At 44.0% G+C, this 15,914-nt stretch overlaps 1 long non-coding RNA gene across 2 annotated transcripts; it reads right to left on the bottom strand.

Moving 5' to 3' along the window:
• Window positions 1-289: 289 nt before the first annotated feature.
• On the bottom strand, window positions 290-11,149 carry LOC103638330 (uncharacterized). Of its 2 annotated transcripts, none has more exons than XR_558700.3 (4): window positions 11,131-11,149; window positions 10,734-10,809; window positions 10,465-10,532; window positions 290-440 (listed from the first exon to the last, which is right to left on the bottom strand). It is a non-coding gene; the product is annotated as an uncharacterized lncRNA (long non-coding RNA). The 2 variants fall into 2 exon arrangements; XR_002749225.1 differs by having other exon boundaries at window positions 290-443.
• Window positions 11,150-15,914: the final 4,765 nt, after the last annotated feature.

A 15,914-nucleotide genomic window follows, 5' to 3' on the forward strand; every position in this document is an offset into this window, starting at 1 on the left:
TGGGCCAGGGCACACTTTTATGCGTGCCACGAGGCAGCTGTGTGGCACGACAATGAAGAGGGCCGTTCCTAACTTTTTAGGGGTCCGAGGTGAAATCCGAAATGGAGGCCTCATCCACACACAATATATATAATACTAGGTGAGTGTCCGTACAATGCAACAGGAGTAAAAAAATTGTATGAAATATATGTTACGTTGCAAGAAAGGGACTAAATCAATCTGCATGAGCTCCATCTTTGTTGAAGAAAAGATAGTTCATCCAAGGCGCCCAACAGCATGAATGGCTCTGTTATTGTGAATAGCATATATACATAGTGTCAACATAAGACAATTTTGAATGATAACATAGACCATTAAAAGGCAATTGGTTTCATCTGTCTCGTCCTCATCAGAATCATCGTCATCCTTGCTCTTCTTGGAAGTCGGACTTGATTTTGAAGCTGCTATATTAAATAAACATGAAAAGTCAGATGAGTTCTTATGTGACGATCTCAACCATTTCAAGCCCTTGAAGATGCATTCTCAGCAACCTTTGTATTCACATCTTGTGTATTGATTGAAAGAGAGAACACCGTGGTGAAGCGAAGCAAGCGCTAATTGTGCTACTACTACTACTAATCTTTTTTTTGTCTATAGACAGAAAATAACTGAAATTGCATTCTGTTGCCTATCGGATTAGCAGGGTTTGGAAGGGAGAAGGTACTGAATGATGAATAGTTACAACAATTTTGGCGGAGGAGGCCCAGAGAGATATGGCTGGCTATGCTTGAGCATTTGGACCCAATGAGCAAGCCAGTTCTTGTGATCATGAGTCTCCTGGCAGATCGAGCTTGGCATATTGTCGAGTGTGCCATCTCTGTCAAGGACACTCTTAAACTTCTCCAGTATCAGAACAATTTGAGAAAAATAATTAGTCAGTATTTTGTATATTAACATACTCCTGGCTTCTCCATATGCCATCTCGCACACGCTTGGTCTGCAAATAGTTTTTGTGATTGAAAGTCGCCTAGAGGGGGGTGAATAGGGCGAATCTGAAATTTCTAAACTTAAGCACAACTACAAGCCGGGTTAGCGTTAGAAATGTAAACGAGTCCGAGAGAGAGGGCGCAAAACAAATCGTGGACAAATAAAGAGCGAGACACGATGATTTGTTTTACCGAGGTTCGGTTCTTGCAAACCTACTCTTCGTTGAGGTGGTCACAAAGACCGGGTCTCTTTTAACCCTTTCCCTCTCTCAAACGGTCACTTAGACCGAGTGAGCTTCTCTTCTCAATCAAACGAAACACTAAGTTCCCGCAAGGACCACCACACAATTGGTGTCTCTTGCCTCGGTTACAATTGAGTTTGTCACAAGAAGAATGAGAAAGAAAAGAAGCAATCCAAGCGCAAGAGCTCAAATGAACACAACAAATCTCTCTCTCTAATCACTAGAGCTTTGTGTGGAGTTGGGAGATGATTTGATCTCTTTGGTGTGTCTTGTATTGAATGCTAGCTCTTGTAAGGTGTAGAAGAGTGGAAAACTTGGATGCATTGAATGTGGGGTGGTTGGGGTATTTATAGCCCCAACCACCAAAATATGGCCGTTGGTAGGCTGCTGTCGCATGGCGCACCGGAGAGTCCGGTGCGCCAGCCACGTCAGTAGACCGTTGGGGTTCGACCGTTGGAGATCTGACTTGTGGGGCCTCTGGGCTGTCCGGTGGTACACCGGACAGGTCCTATAGACTGTCCGGTGCGCCTCCCGCTCGTGCTCTGACTCGGGCGCGCACTGTAGCGCATTTAATGCGGTTGCAGTCGATCGTTGCGCGTGAAGTAGCTGTTGCTCCGCTGGCACACCGGACAGTCCGGTGTGCACTGGACACTGTCCGGTGACTCACCGGACAATCCGGTGAATTATAGCGGAGCGCCCTCTGAATTTCCTGAAGGTGAAGAGTTCAGCCTCGAGTGCCCTGGTGCACCGGACACTGTCCGGTGACACACCGGACAGTCCGGTGCACCAGACCAGGGTACCTTTCGGGTTGTCTTTTGCTCTCTTGTTTGAACCCTTTTCTTGGTCTTTTTATTGGCTTATTGTGAACCTTTGGCACCTGTAGAACTTATAGACTAGAGCAAACTAGTTAGTCCAATTATTTGTGTTGGGCAATTCAACCACCAAAATCAATTAGGAAATAGGTGTAAGCCTAATTCCCTTTCAATCTCCCCCTTTTTGGTGATTGATGCCAACACAAACCAAAGCAAGTATAGAAGTGCATAATTGAACTAGTTTGCATAATTGTAAGTGCAAAGGTTACTTAGAATTGAGCCGATATAAATACTCATAAGATATGCGTGGATTGTTTCTTTATATTTAACATTTTGGACCACGCTTGCACCACATGTTTTGTTTTTGCAAATTCTTTTGTAAATTATTTTCAAAGTTCTTTTGCAAATAGTCAAAGATAAATGAATAAGATTTTGAGAGGCATTTTCAAGATTTGAAATTTTCTCCCCCTGTTTCCAATGCTTTTCCTTTGACTTAAACAAAACTTCCCCTCAATAAATTCCTCCTCTTAGTATTCAAGAGGGTTTTAAGATACCAAATTTTGAAGGTGCTATTTTCTCGAAAATAAGATACCAATTGAGAAAATAAGATACCGATTGAAAAATTCATCATTTCAAGACCTTTTAAATTTTTGAAAATTGGTGGTGGTGCGGTCCTTTTGCTTTGGGCTAATACTTTCTCCCCCTTTGGCATGAATCGCCAAAAACGGATACTTTGAGTGAAATATAAGCCCTCTATCTACTTTCTCCCCCTTTGGTAAATAACATATGAGTGAAGATTATACCAAAGACGAAGAATTGCTCGGAGCGACGGCGAAGGATGAGTTGATGGAGTGGAGTGGAAGCCTTTGTCTTCGCCGAAGACTCTAAATCCCTTTCAATACACCTATGACTTGGTTTGAAATATACTTGAAAACACATTAGTCATAGCATATAAAAGAGACATGATCAAAGGCATATTCATGAGCTATGTGTGCAAAACATCAAAAGAAATTCCTAAAATCAAGAATATTTAGCTCATGCCTAAGTTTGTTAAAAGTTTGTTCATCTAGTGGCTTGGTAAAGATATCGGCTAATTGTTCCTTAGTGTTAATATATGCAATCTTGATATCTCCCTTTTGTTGGTGATCCCTTAAGAAATGATACCGAATGGCTATGTGTTTAGTGCGGCTATGCTCAACGGGATTATCTGCCATGCGGATTGCACTCTCATTATCACATAGAAGAGGAACTTTGATTAATTTGTAACCGTAGTCCCTAAGAGTTTGCCTCATCCAAAGTAGTTGCGCGCAACAATGACCTGCGGCAATATACTCGGCTTCGGCGGTAGAAAGAGCTACGGAATTTTGCTTCTTCGAAGCCCAAGACACCAAGGATCTTCCCAAGAACTGGCAAGTCCCCGATGTGCTCTTTCTATTAATCTTACACCCCGCCCAATCGGCATCCAAATAACCAATTAAATCAAATGTGGATCCCCGAGGGTACCAAAGCCCAAACTTAGGAGTATAAACTAAATATCTCAAGATTCGTTTTACGGCCGTAAGGTGAGCTTCCTTAGGGTCGGCTTGGAATCTTGCACACATGCATACGGAAAGCATAATATCCGGTCGAGATGCACATAAATAGAGTAGAGAGCCTATCATCGACCGATATACCTTTTGATCGACGGATTTACCTCCCGTGTCGAGGTCGAGATGCCCATTGGTTCCCATGGGTGCCTTGATGGGTTTGGCATCCTTCATCCCAAACTTGCTTAGAATATCTTGAATATACTTTGTTTGGCTAATGAAGGTGCCTTCTTGGAGTTGCTTCACTTGAAATCCCAAGAAATACTTCAACTCCCCCATCATTGACATCTCGAATTTCTGTGTCGTGATCCTACTAAATTCTTCACATGTAGATTCGTTAGTAGACCCAAATATAATATCATCAACATAAATTTGGCATATGAACAAATCATTGTCAAAAGTTTTAGTAAATAAAGTAGGATCGGCCTTTCCAACTTTGAAGCCATTAGTGATAAGAAAATCTCTTAGGCATTCATACCATGCTCTTGGGGCTTGCTTGAGCCCATAAAGCGCCTTAGAGAGTTTATATACATAGTTAGGATACTCACTGTCTTCAAAGCCGGGAGGTTGCTCAACATAGACCTATTCCTTGATTGGTCCATTGAGGAAGGCACTTTTCACGTCCATTTGGTAAAGCTTAAAGCCATGGTAAGTAGCATAGGCAAGTAATATACGAATTGACTCAAGCCTAGCTACGGGTGCATAGGTTTCACCGAAATCCAAACCTTTGACTTGTGAGTACCCCTTGGCCACAAGTCGGGCTTTGTTCCTTGTCACCACACCATGCTCGTCTTGCTTGTTGCGGAAGACCCACTTGGTTCCTACAACATTTTGATTAGGACGTGGAACTAAATGCCATACCTCATTCCGAATGAAATTGTTGAGCTCCTCTTGCATCGCCACTACCCAATCTGAATCTTGTAGTGCTTCCTCTACCATGTGTGGCTCAATAGAGGAAACAAAAGAGTAATGCTCACAAAAATGTGCAACACGAGATCTAGTGGTTACCCCCTTATGAATGTTGCCGAGGATGGTGTCGACGGGGTGATCTCGTTGAATTGCTTGGTGGACTCTTGGGTGTGGCGGTCTTGGTTCTTCATCCTCCTTGTCTTGATCATTTGCATCTCCCCCTTGATCATTGCCGTCATCTTGAGGTGGCTCATCTTTTTGATCTTCTCCTTCATCAACTTGAGCCTCATCCTCATTTTGAGTTGGTGGAGATGCTTGCGTGGAGGAGGATGGTTGATCTTGTGCATTTGGAGGCTCTTCAGATTCCTTAGGACACACATCCCCAATGGACATGTTCCTTAGCGCGACGCACGGAGCCTCTTCATCACCTATCTCATCAAGATCAACTTGCTCTACTTGAGAGCCGTTAGTCTCATCAAACACAACGTCACAAGAAACTTCAACTTGTCCAGAGGACTTGTTAAAGACTCTATATGCCCTTATGTTTGAATCATATCCTAGTAAAAAAGCCTTCTACAGTCTTAGGAGTAAATTTAGATTTTCTACCTCTTTTAACAAGAATAAATCATTTACTACCAAAGACTCTAAAATATGAAATATTGGGCTTTTTACCGGTTAGGAGTTCATATGATGTCTTCTTGAGGATTCGGTGTAGATACAATCGGTTGATGGCGTAGCAGGCGGTGTTGACCGCCTCGGCCCAAAACCGATCCGAAGTCTTGTACTCATCAAGCATGGTCCTTGCCATGTCCAATAGAGTTCTATTCTTCCTCTCCACTACACCATTTTGTTGTGGTGTGTAGGGAGAAGAGAACTCATGCTTGATGCCCTCCTCCTCAAGGAAGCCTTCAATTTGAGAGTTCTTGAACTCCGTCCCGTTGTCGCTTCTAATTTTCTTGATCATTAAGCCGAACTCATTTTGAGTCCGTCTCAAGAATCCCTTTAAGGTTTCTTGGGTATGAGATTTTTCCTGCAAAAAGAACACCCAAGTGAAGCGAGAATAATCATCCACAATAACTAGACAGTACTTACTCCCGCCGATGCTTATGTAAGCTATCGGGCCAAATAGATCCATGTGTAGGAGCTCGAGTGGTCTGTCAGTCATCATGATGTTCTTGTGTGGATGATGAACACCAACTTGCTTCCCTGCCTGACATGCGCTACAAATCCTGTCTTTCTCAAAATGAACATTTGTTAGTCCCAAAATGTGTTCTCCCTTTAGAAGTTTGTGAAGATTCTTCATTCCAACATGTGCTAGTCGGCGATGCCAAAGCCATCCCATGTTAGTCTTAGCAATTAAGCAAGTGTCGAGTTCAGGTCTATCAAAATCTACTAAGTATAGCTGACCCTCTAACACTCCCTTAAATGCTATTGAATCATCACTCCTTCTAAAGATAGTAACACCTACATCTCTGAAAAGATAGTTGTAGCCCATTTTGCATAATTGAGAAATGGAAAGAAAATTGTAATCTAAAGAATCTACAAGAAAAACATTGGAAATGGAATGGTCAGGAGATATAGCAATTTTACCCAATCCTTTGACCAAACCTTGATTTCCATCCCCAAATGTGATAGCTCGTTGGGGATCTTGGTTTTTCTCATAGGAGGAGAACATCTTCTTCTCCCCTGTCATGTGGTTTGTGCACCCGCTATCGATGATCCAACTTGAGCCCCCGGATGCATAAACCTACAAAACAAGTTTAGTTCTTCATTTTAGGTACCCAAATGGTTTTGGGTCCTTTGACATTAGACACAAGAACTTTGGGTACCCAAACACAAGTCTTTGATCCCTTGTGTTTGCCCCCAACATATTTGGCAACTACTTTGCCGGATTTGTTAGTTAAAACATAAGATGCATCAAAGGTTTTAAATGAAATGTTAGAATCATTTGATGCAGTAGGAGTTTTCTTCTTAGGCAATTTTGCATGGGTTGACTGCCTAGAACTAGATGTCTCACCCTTATACATAAAAGCATGATTAGGGCCAGAGGGAGACTTCCTAGAGTGAATTCTCCTAATTTTGCTCTTGGGATAACCGACAGGGTATAAAATGTAACCCTCGTTATCCTGAGGCATGGGAGCCTTGCCCTTCACAAAATTAGACAATCTTTTAGGAGGGGTATTAAGTTTGACATTGTCCCCCTTTTGGAAACCAATGCCATCCTTGATGCCAGCGCGTCTCCCACTATAGAGCATGCTTCTAGCAAATTTAAACTTTTCATTTTCTAAGTCATGCTCGGCAATTTTAGCATCTAATTTAGCTATATGATCATTTTGTTGTTTAATTAAAGCCATATGATCATGAATAGCATCAATGTTAATGTCTCTACATCTAGTACAAATGGAAGTATGCTCAATGGTAGATGTAGAGGGTTTGCAAGATTTTAATTCTACAATCTTAACATATAATATATCATTTTCATTTCTAAGGTTAGAAATAGTAACATTGCAAACATAAAAATCTTTAGCCTTAGCAATCAATTGTTTATTTTCATTTCTAAGGCTAGCAAGAGAATCATTCAATTTTTCAATCTTAGCAAGCAAATTGGCATTGTCATTTCTAAGATTGGAAATCGAATCATCACAAACATTAGAATCAACCTTAGCAATAAGTTTAGTATTTTCATTTCTAAGGTTGGTAATAGTATCATGGCAAGTGCTTAGCTCACTAGATAGTTTTTCACCTTTTTCTACTTCTAGAGCGTAAGCATTCTTAACCTTAACATGCTTCTTGTTTTCTTTAATAAGGAAGTCCTCTTGGGAATCCAAGAGATCATCCTTCTCATGAATAGCACTAATTAATTCATTTAATTTTTCTTTTTGTTGCATGTTAAGGTTGGCAAAAAGGGTGCGTAAGTTATCCTCCTCATCACTAGCATTATCTTCATCACTAGAGGATGCATATTTAGTGGAGGATTTAGATTTCACCTTCTTCTTTTTGTCGTCCTTTGCCATGAGGCACCTGTGGCCGACGTTGGGGAAGAGAAGTCCCTTGGTGACGGCGATGTTTGCGGCGTCCTCGTCGGAGGAGGAGTCGGTGGAGCTCTCGTCGGAGTCCCATTCCCGGCAAACATGGCCATCGCCGCCCTTCTTCTTGTAGTACCTCCTCTTCTCCTTTCTTCTCCCCTTCTTGTCGTCGCCCCTGTCACTATCACTAGATAAAGGACATTTAGCAATGAAATGACCGGGCTTACCACATTTGTAGCATACTTTCTTGGAGTGGGGCTTGTAATCCTTCCCTCTCCTTTGCTTGAGGATTTGGCGGAAGCTCTTGATGATGAGCGCCATTTCCTCATTGTCGAGCTTGGAGGCGTCGATGGGTGTTCTACTTGATGTAGACTCCTCCTTCTTCTCCTCTGTTGCCTTGAATGCAACCGGTTGTGCTTCGGATGTGGAGGGGCCATCTAGCTCGTTGATTTTCTTTGAGCCTTTGATCATCAATTCAAAGCTCACAAAGTTTCCTATCACTTCCTCGGGAGTCATTAGTGTATATCTAGGATTACCATGAATTAATTGAACTTGAGTAGGGTTAAGGAAAACAAGTGATCTAAGAATAACCTTAACCATTTCGTGGTCATCCCATTTTTTGCTCCCGAGGTTGCGCACTTGGTTCACCAAGGTTTTGAGCCGGTTGTACATGTCTTGTGGCTCCTCCCCTTGGCGAAGTCGGAAGCGACCGAGCTCCTCCTCGATCGTTTCCCGCTTGGTGATTTTGGTCACCTCATCTCCTTCGTGCGCGGTTTTTAGCACGTCCCAAATCTCCTTAGCACTCTTCAACCCTTGCACCTTATTATACTCCTCTCGACTTAGAGAGGCGAGGAGTATAGTTGTGGCTTGGGAGTTGAAGTGTTGGATTTGGGCCACTTCGTCCTCATCATAGTCTTCATCCCCTACGGATGGTGCCTGTACACCAAACTCAACAACATCCCATATACTTTTGTGGAGTGAGGTTAGGTGATATCGCATCATATCACTCCACCTAGCATAATCTTCACCATCAAACGTTGGTGGTTTGCTCAATGGGACGGAAAGTAATGGCGTATGTTTAGGAATGCGAGGATAGCGTAGGGGGATCTTACTAAACTTCTTGCGCTCATGGCGCTTAGAAGTTACGGACGGCGTGTCGGAGCCGGAGGTGGATGGCGACGAGGAGTCGGTCTCGTAGTAGACCACTTTCCTCATCTTCTTCTTCTTGTCACTGCTCCGACGCGACTTGTGTGAAGGGGATTCCTTTTCCTTCCCCTTGTTGCGGGACTCTCCCGATGGAGCTTTCCCGTGGCTTGTAGCGGGCTTCTCGCCGGTCACCATCTCCTTCTTGGCGTGATCTCCCGACATCACTTCGAGCGGTTAGGCTCTAATGAAGCACTGGGTTCTGATACCAATTGAAAGTCGCCTAGAGGGGGGGGGGTGAATAGGGCGAATCTGAAATTTATAAACTTAAGCACAACTACAAGCCGGGTTAGCGTTAGAAATGTAAACGAGTCCGAGAGAGAGGGCGCAAAACAAATCGTGGACAAATAAAGAGCGAGACTCGATGATTTGTTTTACCGAGGTTCGGTTCTTGCAAACCTACTCCCCGTTGAGGTGGTCACAAAGACCGGGTCTCTTTCAACCCTTTCCCTCTCTCAAACGGTCACTTGGACCGAGTGAGCTTCTCTTCTCAATCAAACGGAACACTAATTTCCCGCAAGGACCACCACACAATTGGTGTCTCTTTCCTCGGTTACAATTGAGTTTGTCACAAGAAGAATGAGAAAGAAAAGAAGCAATCCAAGTGCAAGAGCTCAAATGAACATAACAAATCTCTCTCTCTCTAATCACTAGAGCTTTATGTGGAGTTGGGAGAGGATTTGAATGCTAGCTCTTGTAAGGTGTAGAAGAGTGGAAAACTTGGATGCCATTGAATGTGGGATGGTTGGGGTATTTATAGCCCCAACCACCAAAATATGGTCGTTGGTAGTCTGCTGTCGCATGGCGCACCGGACACTGTCCGGTGCGCCAGCCACGTCAGCAGACCGTTGGGGTTCGACCGTTGGAGATCTGACTTGTGGGGCCTCTGGGCTGTCCGGTGGTGCACCAGACAGGTCCTGTAGACTGTCCGGTGCGCCTCCCGCGCGTGCTCTGACTCGGGCGCGCACTGTAGCGCATTTAATGTGGTTGCAGTCGACCGTTGCGCGCGAAGTAGTCGTTGCTCCGCTGGCACACCGGACAGTTCAGTGTGCACCGGACAGTCCAGTGAATTATAGCGGAGCGCCCTCTGAATTTCCCGAAGGTGAAGAGTTCAGCCTCGAGTGCCCTGGTGCACCGGACACTGTCCGGTGACACACCGGACAGTCCGGTGCGCCAGACCAGGGTGCCTTTCGGGTTGTCTTTTGCTCTCTTGTTTGAACCCTTTTCTTGGTCTTTTTATTGGCTTATTGTGAACCTTTGGCACCTGTAGAACTTATAGACTAGAGCAAACTAGTTAGTCCAATTATTTGTGTTAGGCAATTCAACCACCAAAATCAATTAGGAAATAGGTGTAAGCCTAATTCCCTTTCAGTGATCAAGACAGGTATTGCTCATATTAAATGATCCACCAACTTGACGACCGGCTAACTCATGTGCGGCTCTTGGCCCAATTCCAAAATCATTGGCTCGTCTTATTTAAATTATTTTGTGGAAAAATATAAAAAGTTTTAAAATCATATTTAAAGTATATTATATCCTAAACAATATCGCAGTAAGAATTGGTAATAATTATGATTTTTCTAATAAGACGAGCCGATCAAATCTGAGGCCCAACAGGAGAGTAAGAATTTTATTTATTTTTAAAATCCCCTCTCACGCATCAGCAGGAAGTGCTCAAGAACACATTCTAAAAAAAGGTGACAAATGGCGAGCAAACGTACCAATTGGACTTCATCTCCTGTTGCATACTTCCCGGCGCATCCTTTTAGTTGTATCAGGTTCTCAATAGCTAAACCATTAGGGAAAGCGAGCACATTACAGGATAGCAAGCTACTAAGGGAACTATGAGTGAATTTCAATAGTGGTGTAATACAACAGAACTGAAAAGCAAGCAATATTTTCTTGAAACAAATTTTGCTTGATGGAATTAATGCAGGCGAAAGTAGTATTCACTTCAATCAGTAAAGGGCGGTTATGTCTGTGAACCAACCTGTGAAACCTCTCTCGATTTGTTGTTGAGTCCACAACACACTCTCCCCTGCACCAACCTTCTAGTCAATGAACCTCTGCAAACAGACAGGCAATGGGTCAAATAATGTTCCCATACGGTAACCTTGCATTTGATTTTCCTCTATTTGAGTATGCCCGTTCCCATATGTCATTCATCAGCGATTGAGCAGAATCTTTTGTAAAAAATGGCTGTGGGGCTGCAGAGGCTGGAATTGTCCTCTTTTCTTTTTTAAAAACTGTATAATTGCACAATGCAGCGCTGCAGGCCGGAGAACTGGGAATCCTATATCACTATAGAACTTGACTAAGGTGCGCAGATCAATCTATTTCTACACAAATAACCACATATGCCAAGAAATAAGGTATGGTATATTTACCAACATTGTGAGGTTATGGAGAGGTTGAATACCAGAAGCTACAATGCTTGCAATCTGCAATAGGAAGATTGAAAAGTTCATGTTAAGCATGATGAATTGGTGATCAAGAAAAACAAAACAAACCACATGTCATTCGAGACTGCGGGTAGACCTTGGAACCTTGCTAAATTATATGGGCCTGTGCTGCAAGGGTGTTTACCTACAAGTGTGTTTCACGCCGCTGCAGGGTCCCCTGCCATAGCGGCCAGAGAGGAGGGAGCCACTGCCGGTCCGGGCACGCATCCACTAGGGAAGCGCTCGTGTGGGGTTCTGAATAGTTATGCAATTAGTCATCATATATTTTAGATTTCTCGCTAGCCAAAGAATGACATTGTTTCGTTTAGTTAAAATATGTCCCATTCAGAAAACTATATATGACTTTCATGTTACAAGAATGAGACTTTAATAAGGTTAGAAACGATTCAACCTGCAAAGTATGCCCACCATGTTGAGGTCCTCCTCCGTGCGAGCACCTCCGTTAGCAATATCTTGTATGCGCGAGCAGAGGTATATAAGCTAGACACTAAAAAAGAGTTATGCGACAGATAAGTAGATTGCAATAAATTGGGTATTCTAAATTAATGTCTATTGCTGAAGTTTAATCTAGTAAATAAGATCCTCAAAACTTAAATTCTAAGTAGACATCTACCGAAAAGTTGGAAGGTTCAGAATTGTGAATACATCCCAGAATTAAACTGTAGCAGTAAATAAGAGCTGCTTGTCTTCAGTAGATGTGGTTATAATGTTGCAAAAAACTTAAATGTAGTAGTAATATGTGATGCCAGGATCCCTACTCCTATCTTCTAATATTGTGATTTTTACTGCTTGCAGGTCACTAATATGTACATTGAACCGTAAACTGTAATTTGTGCAACTAAAAGGTAGCAGGATTGTATCAGTGAAAAAAGTGCAAAAACGGATCCAGGATTGTATCAGCTGACCTGTAACCTCTTGCGACGGCCGCCGCCCGTCCTAGGAGCCCTTGGTGTTGGGCTTCCGCGCCGCTATATATTGTGGGTACCCAAAATCCATCATCTCATCAAGCAACTCATACTGTAAGCACAAAATGGCGCCCTATTCTGTCAAGTCCTAGTAGCCGCACATCAAACAGAACTACTTGAAATTTGCTTACCACAACAACAAAGTTATCTCTCAGCGACTCTTCTGCCAGCTCCTCGAAGTAGTGATTAAACACCTGTACTCACTCACAAGTCGCATGAATAATAGGATAAGCCATTGCAGCCACTATTCCCTCATCCATAAGCCCAACATTGCAGCCGCTGTGGAAGGGGATGTCACCTGTGGAAGAAGGGAGAAACTATCAATGCAGGTGAGGTCAGTGACAGTTAAGTAAATTTCCTTAAATCTGTGTCCCAAGTGCCGGTACTGTTCTGGAATAAACTAAACAGTGAAGAACCGTTAAACTATCAGTATAAACAGCTCTCTTTAAGTAAATTCCCTTAAATCTATGTCCTAAGTGTCGGTACTGTTCTGGAATAAACTAAACAGTGAAGAACCATTAAGCTACCAGTCTAAACAGTTCTCTTTTCTTTCCCCGGATATTCAGATAGCACTCTCCACAGGTTGCAGGCCAGTATATGCCATGATTATGAGTTTCTGACTCATCTTCCTATGTCGTTGTAGTTGTGGCAGGTAAACTGTGGGTTATTTGCTGCCAATAAAAGAATCAGTTGCCATAAAACAACCTGATCAACAAACAAGAACGCCCTGCTTAGAGATGGTCTGTTTAGCATAGGAACACCATTTGAACTGGTAGTTGATCGTTAAAAGAATGTATCGAAACAATTCGTTTATCAAGAAGTATGAATCATTGCAGAATTGATCAGCCACTGAATCCGAAAATGAAAAAATATATGTAATTTTGTGGTTTCTTATTGAGCAGGAGAGCTATGTTACCTTTATTGGGAAAGTCCCCGGTGGGAATGTCGGTGTTTTGGGTCCGACCGCGCACCCGGGGTTGCCCCTCAAGGTGCTTTTTGGAGTAGGACGGTGTTATCGACTATAGCTCGATGGTTCGTGCTGGTTGCACGAGAAACAGTGGACAGTTGTGTACAGGTTTGAGCCGCTTTGAGATGCGTAACACCCTACGTCCTGGTGTGAGCACTTTATGTGGTGAGTTACAAAGAGGTTCTCTAGTATTGGAAACGTAGAGAGCTGGTGTGGGTGGCTAAGTAATGAGGTCGATCGTCTTGAAGGGGTGCCCCTAGGCCTTATATACTCGACCGTGGGGCATTACATGTGGATATGATAACAACATGTGCCTAAATAATGGTGAACTAACTGAGTCTATCTTCCTATAATTCAGTCGACTCATCCTCGCTCAGCTCCGATGTGCGGGGCCCCTGTGAGGGAAGGTCGGGTCACTGTTGTGATCACTGCTCCAATCCATCGGGCCGTCTGGGCTTGCGTCGATCCAGTCTTGTGTCAATCCGCCTTATTGGACGTTTCTCCCAGGCCCACGAAGGGATGACCTCGCGAACCATTGGGCCCACGGGCCTTTCGTGAGGCCTTTTATCCTTCTGGTGGAGTCGGGGGATATCTGTCCCCCACAAGCCCCCGATCTTTGGGTTGATTTTGAAATAACCGGCCCAAAGATCCTAGGTCCAGCTTGCAGTCTTTGATTTTACCAAGAAATGCCTTGAAGATAAGCCTGCCGAGTCGCTACTTCTGAACTCTGAGTGATCCGGTAAAAACGATCTTTTACTGTCTTCTTCAACTATTACTCCTCGAAATTTGGTGTTCTGTCTCAGGTTCATGCTTCAGAGGTCAGCATTTTGCACTGTAGAACTTTGACGTTCATTGGGTGCGCCGAAGGTGCACCCAATGGGTGTAGCCCCCGAGCTTCGGGTGGATTTTTGCAGATAATCCACTTGAAGGTCTTCATTTCAAGTCTTCTCAGAAATCATTTTTATCTTCTACTTGTCCTTTTTTCAGAGGTCAGTCTTGCCTTAGTTTTGTCGTATGCTTTAGAGATCAGCATTCTGCCTCTCGGGGTAGATGATTCATTGGGTGCACCGAAGGTGCACCCAATGGGTGTAGCCCCCGAGCTTCGAGTGGATTTTTAAAAATAATCCGCTCGAAGGTCTTCATCTCATGGTGTCTCTTTTTTTTCTTAGGAATCATCCTTTTCTTTTGTTGAATGCCCTAGAGGTCAGCATTATGTCATCAACGTTATGCTTTAGAGGTCAACATACATTTTTGTCTTTGAAGCCGAGTACACGATCTGCCCATATCTTGCTAGGTCTGGCAATTTATTTGATCTGCGACTGATTGGACGTTCGATAGATGGCCTTTGGCTAGTCTTCATATCACTTCGTGTTTCAATGCTTTTGTCGATTAGACTTGTACCTCATCAGCTATATTTGGCTTTCCTCTGATATCTGTTGATATCTTCCTTTTGTCTTGAGGTATTCATTACGTATACTGTATGGATGTGACTGCTTGGGAAAATCTATTGAAAATTCCTGGACGTCCCCCCCAATGGGTGTAGGCAAGGGACGGCTTGGTGCACTGAGCGTTTAGCAAACTGCTTCTGAGTAGTAACTTGATATGACCGCGGGTGTAATCATATCGCCCAAGCAGTTGACTGAAGTCCCAATGGGTGTCGTGTTACGTGGAACGGCGTCAGCCGCCTGACGTGTCTTCAGACGGTTTGAATTGCATATTGAATTTTTGCGACTGTTCGGTGGCCACGGTAGGAGGTGAGCGGTTGCCTTCTTCTTCTATAAATAGTGTTCTTGCTTCTCCGGCATTTTCACATCTCTTACCACTGCTCGATGTTCACTTTCTTCTCTTTCCTTCCACTCCACCATGGGCAAGAACAAGAAGGGTGGTAGTTCTTCGCATCACTCCGGCGACAAACGCAAGCGTGAGCCGACTCCTCCCTCGGAGGACTTTGGCGACTCAAAGTACTCGGAGGAGGAGTTCTCCTCCGAGTCTGAGGGTTCGCTGGCTCCTGCCTCTCCCCCGGCGTCGTCTGATGACTCAGACGACTCCCAGGGGATCGCCGCAGAGGTATGGACCTACATCCGGGCCGTCGAGCGCGCCGGGCTCGAGGGCTCGGATGAGTCGGAGTACTTCTCGGACGAGGAGAACTCCTCGGACTCGTCCGAGGAGGGCGGCGGCGGCGATGGCGGTGACGGCGACGACGATGAAGGTGATGGTGATGGCGGCAGAGGCGACGACAAGGGCGGTGACGGCGACGACAAAGGTGGCAGCGGCGACGGCGTCGACGGCACCAAGGGCAGCAACAAGGGCAGCAGCAAGGGCGGCAACAGGGCCAGTGGCTAGATGCCACTGGTTTTAAATGTTAGTATAGATTAGTAGTAGAAGTAGTATTAGTAAAATAATGTAGTAGTAGCTAGTAGTATAGTGTAGTGAAATATGATGTAGTAATGGGGAGGGCATCAACTCATAATGAGTTGATTTGTAAGTTCGGTAGTACTTCCCTTATATGAAGAATGATTTCGCCCCATCCTGTATGTACCATTTTGCCTTCCTGTCGATCGTCGATCATGTTAATGCTTACTGCAGATGCTGTTTCTGAATGTAATGCTTGAGTAGCGACTTAGAATCGTTGAGTCACGCTTTAGACTGCCCTCTTCGCGATGTCAGCGCTTTAGTAGTAGCAGCCGAGTGATTATCAGCGATGTTGGCGTTTTTAGAAGTGATAGCCGAGTGATAGCGGGCCGCGTCGGTGTTTTAGAAATAATGACCGAGCGGTT

Source organism: Zea mays, chromosome 9, assembly GCF_902167145.1.
Source record: "Zea mays cultivar B73 chromosome 9, Zm-B73-REFERENCE-NAM-5.0, whole genome shotgun sequence".
Taxonomy (NCBI): Eukaryota; Viridiplantae; Streptophyta; class Magnoliopsida; order Poales; family Poaceae; genus Zea; species Zea mays.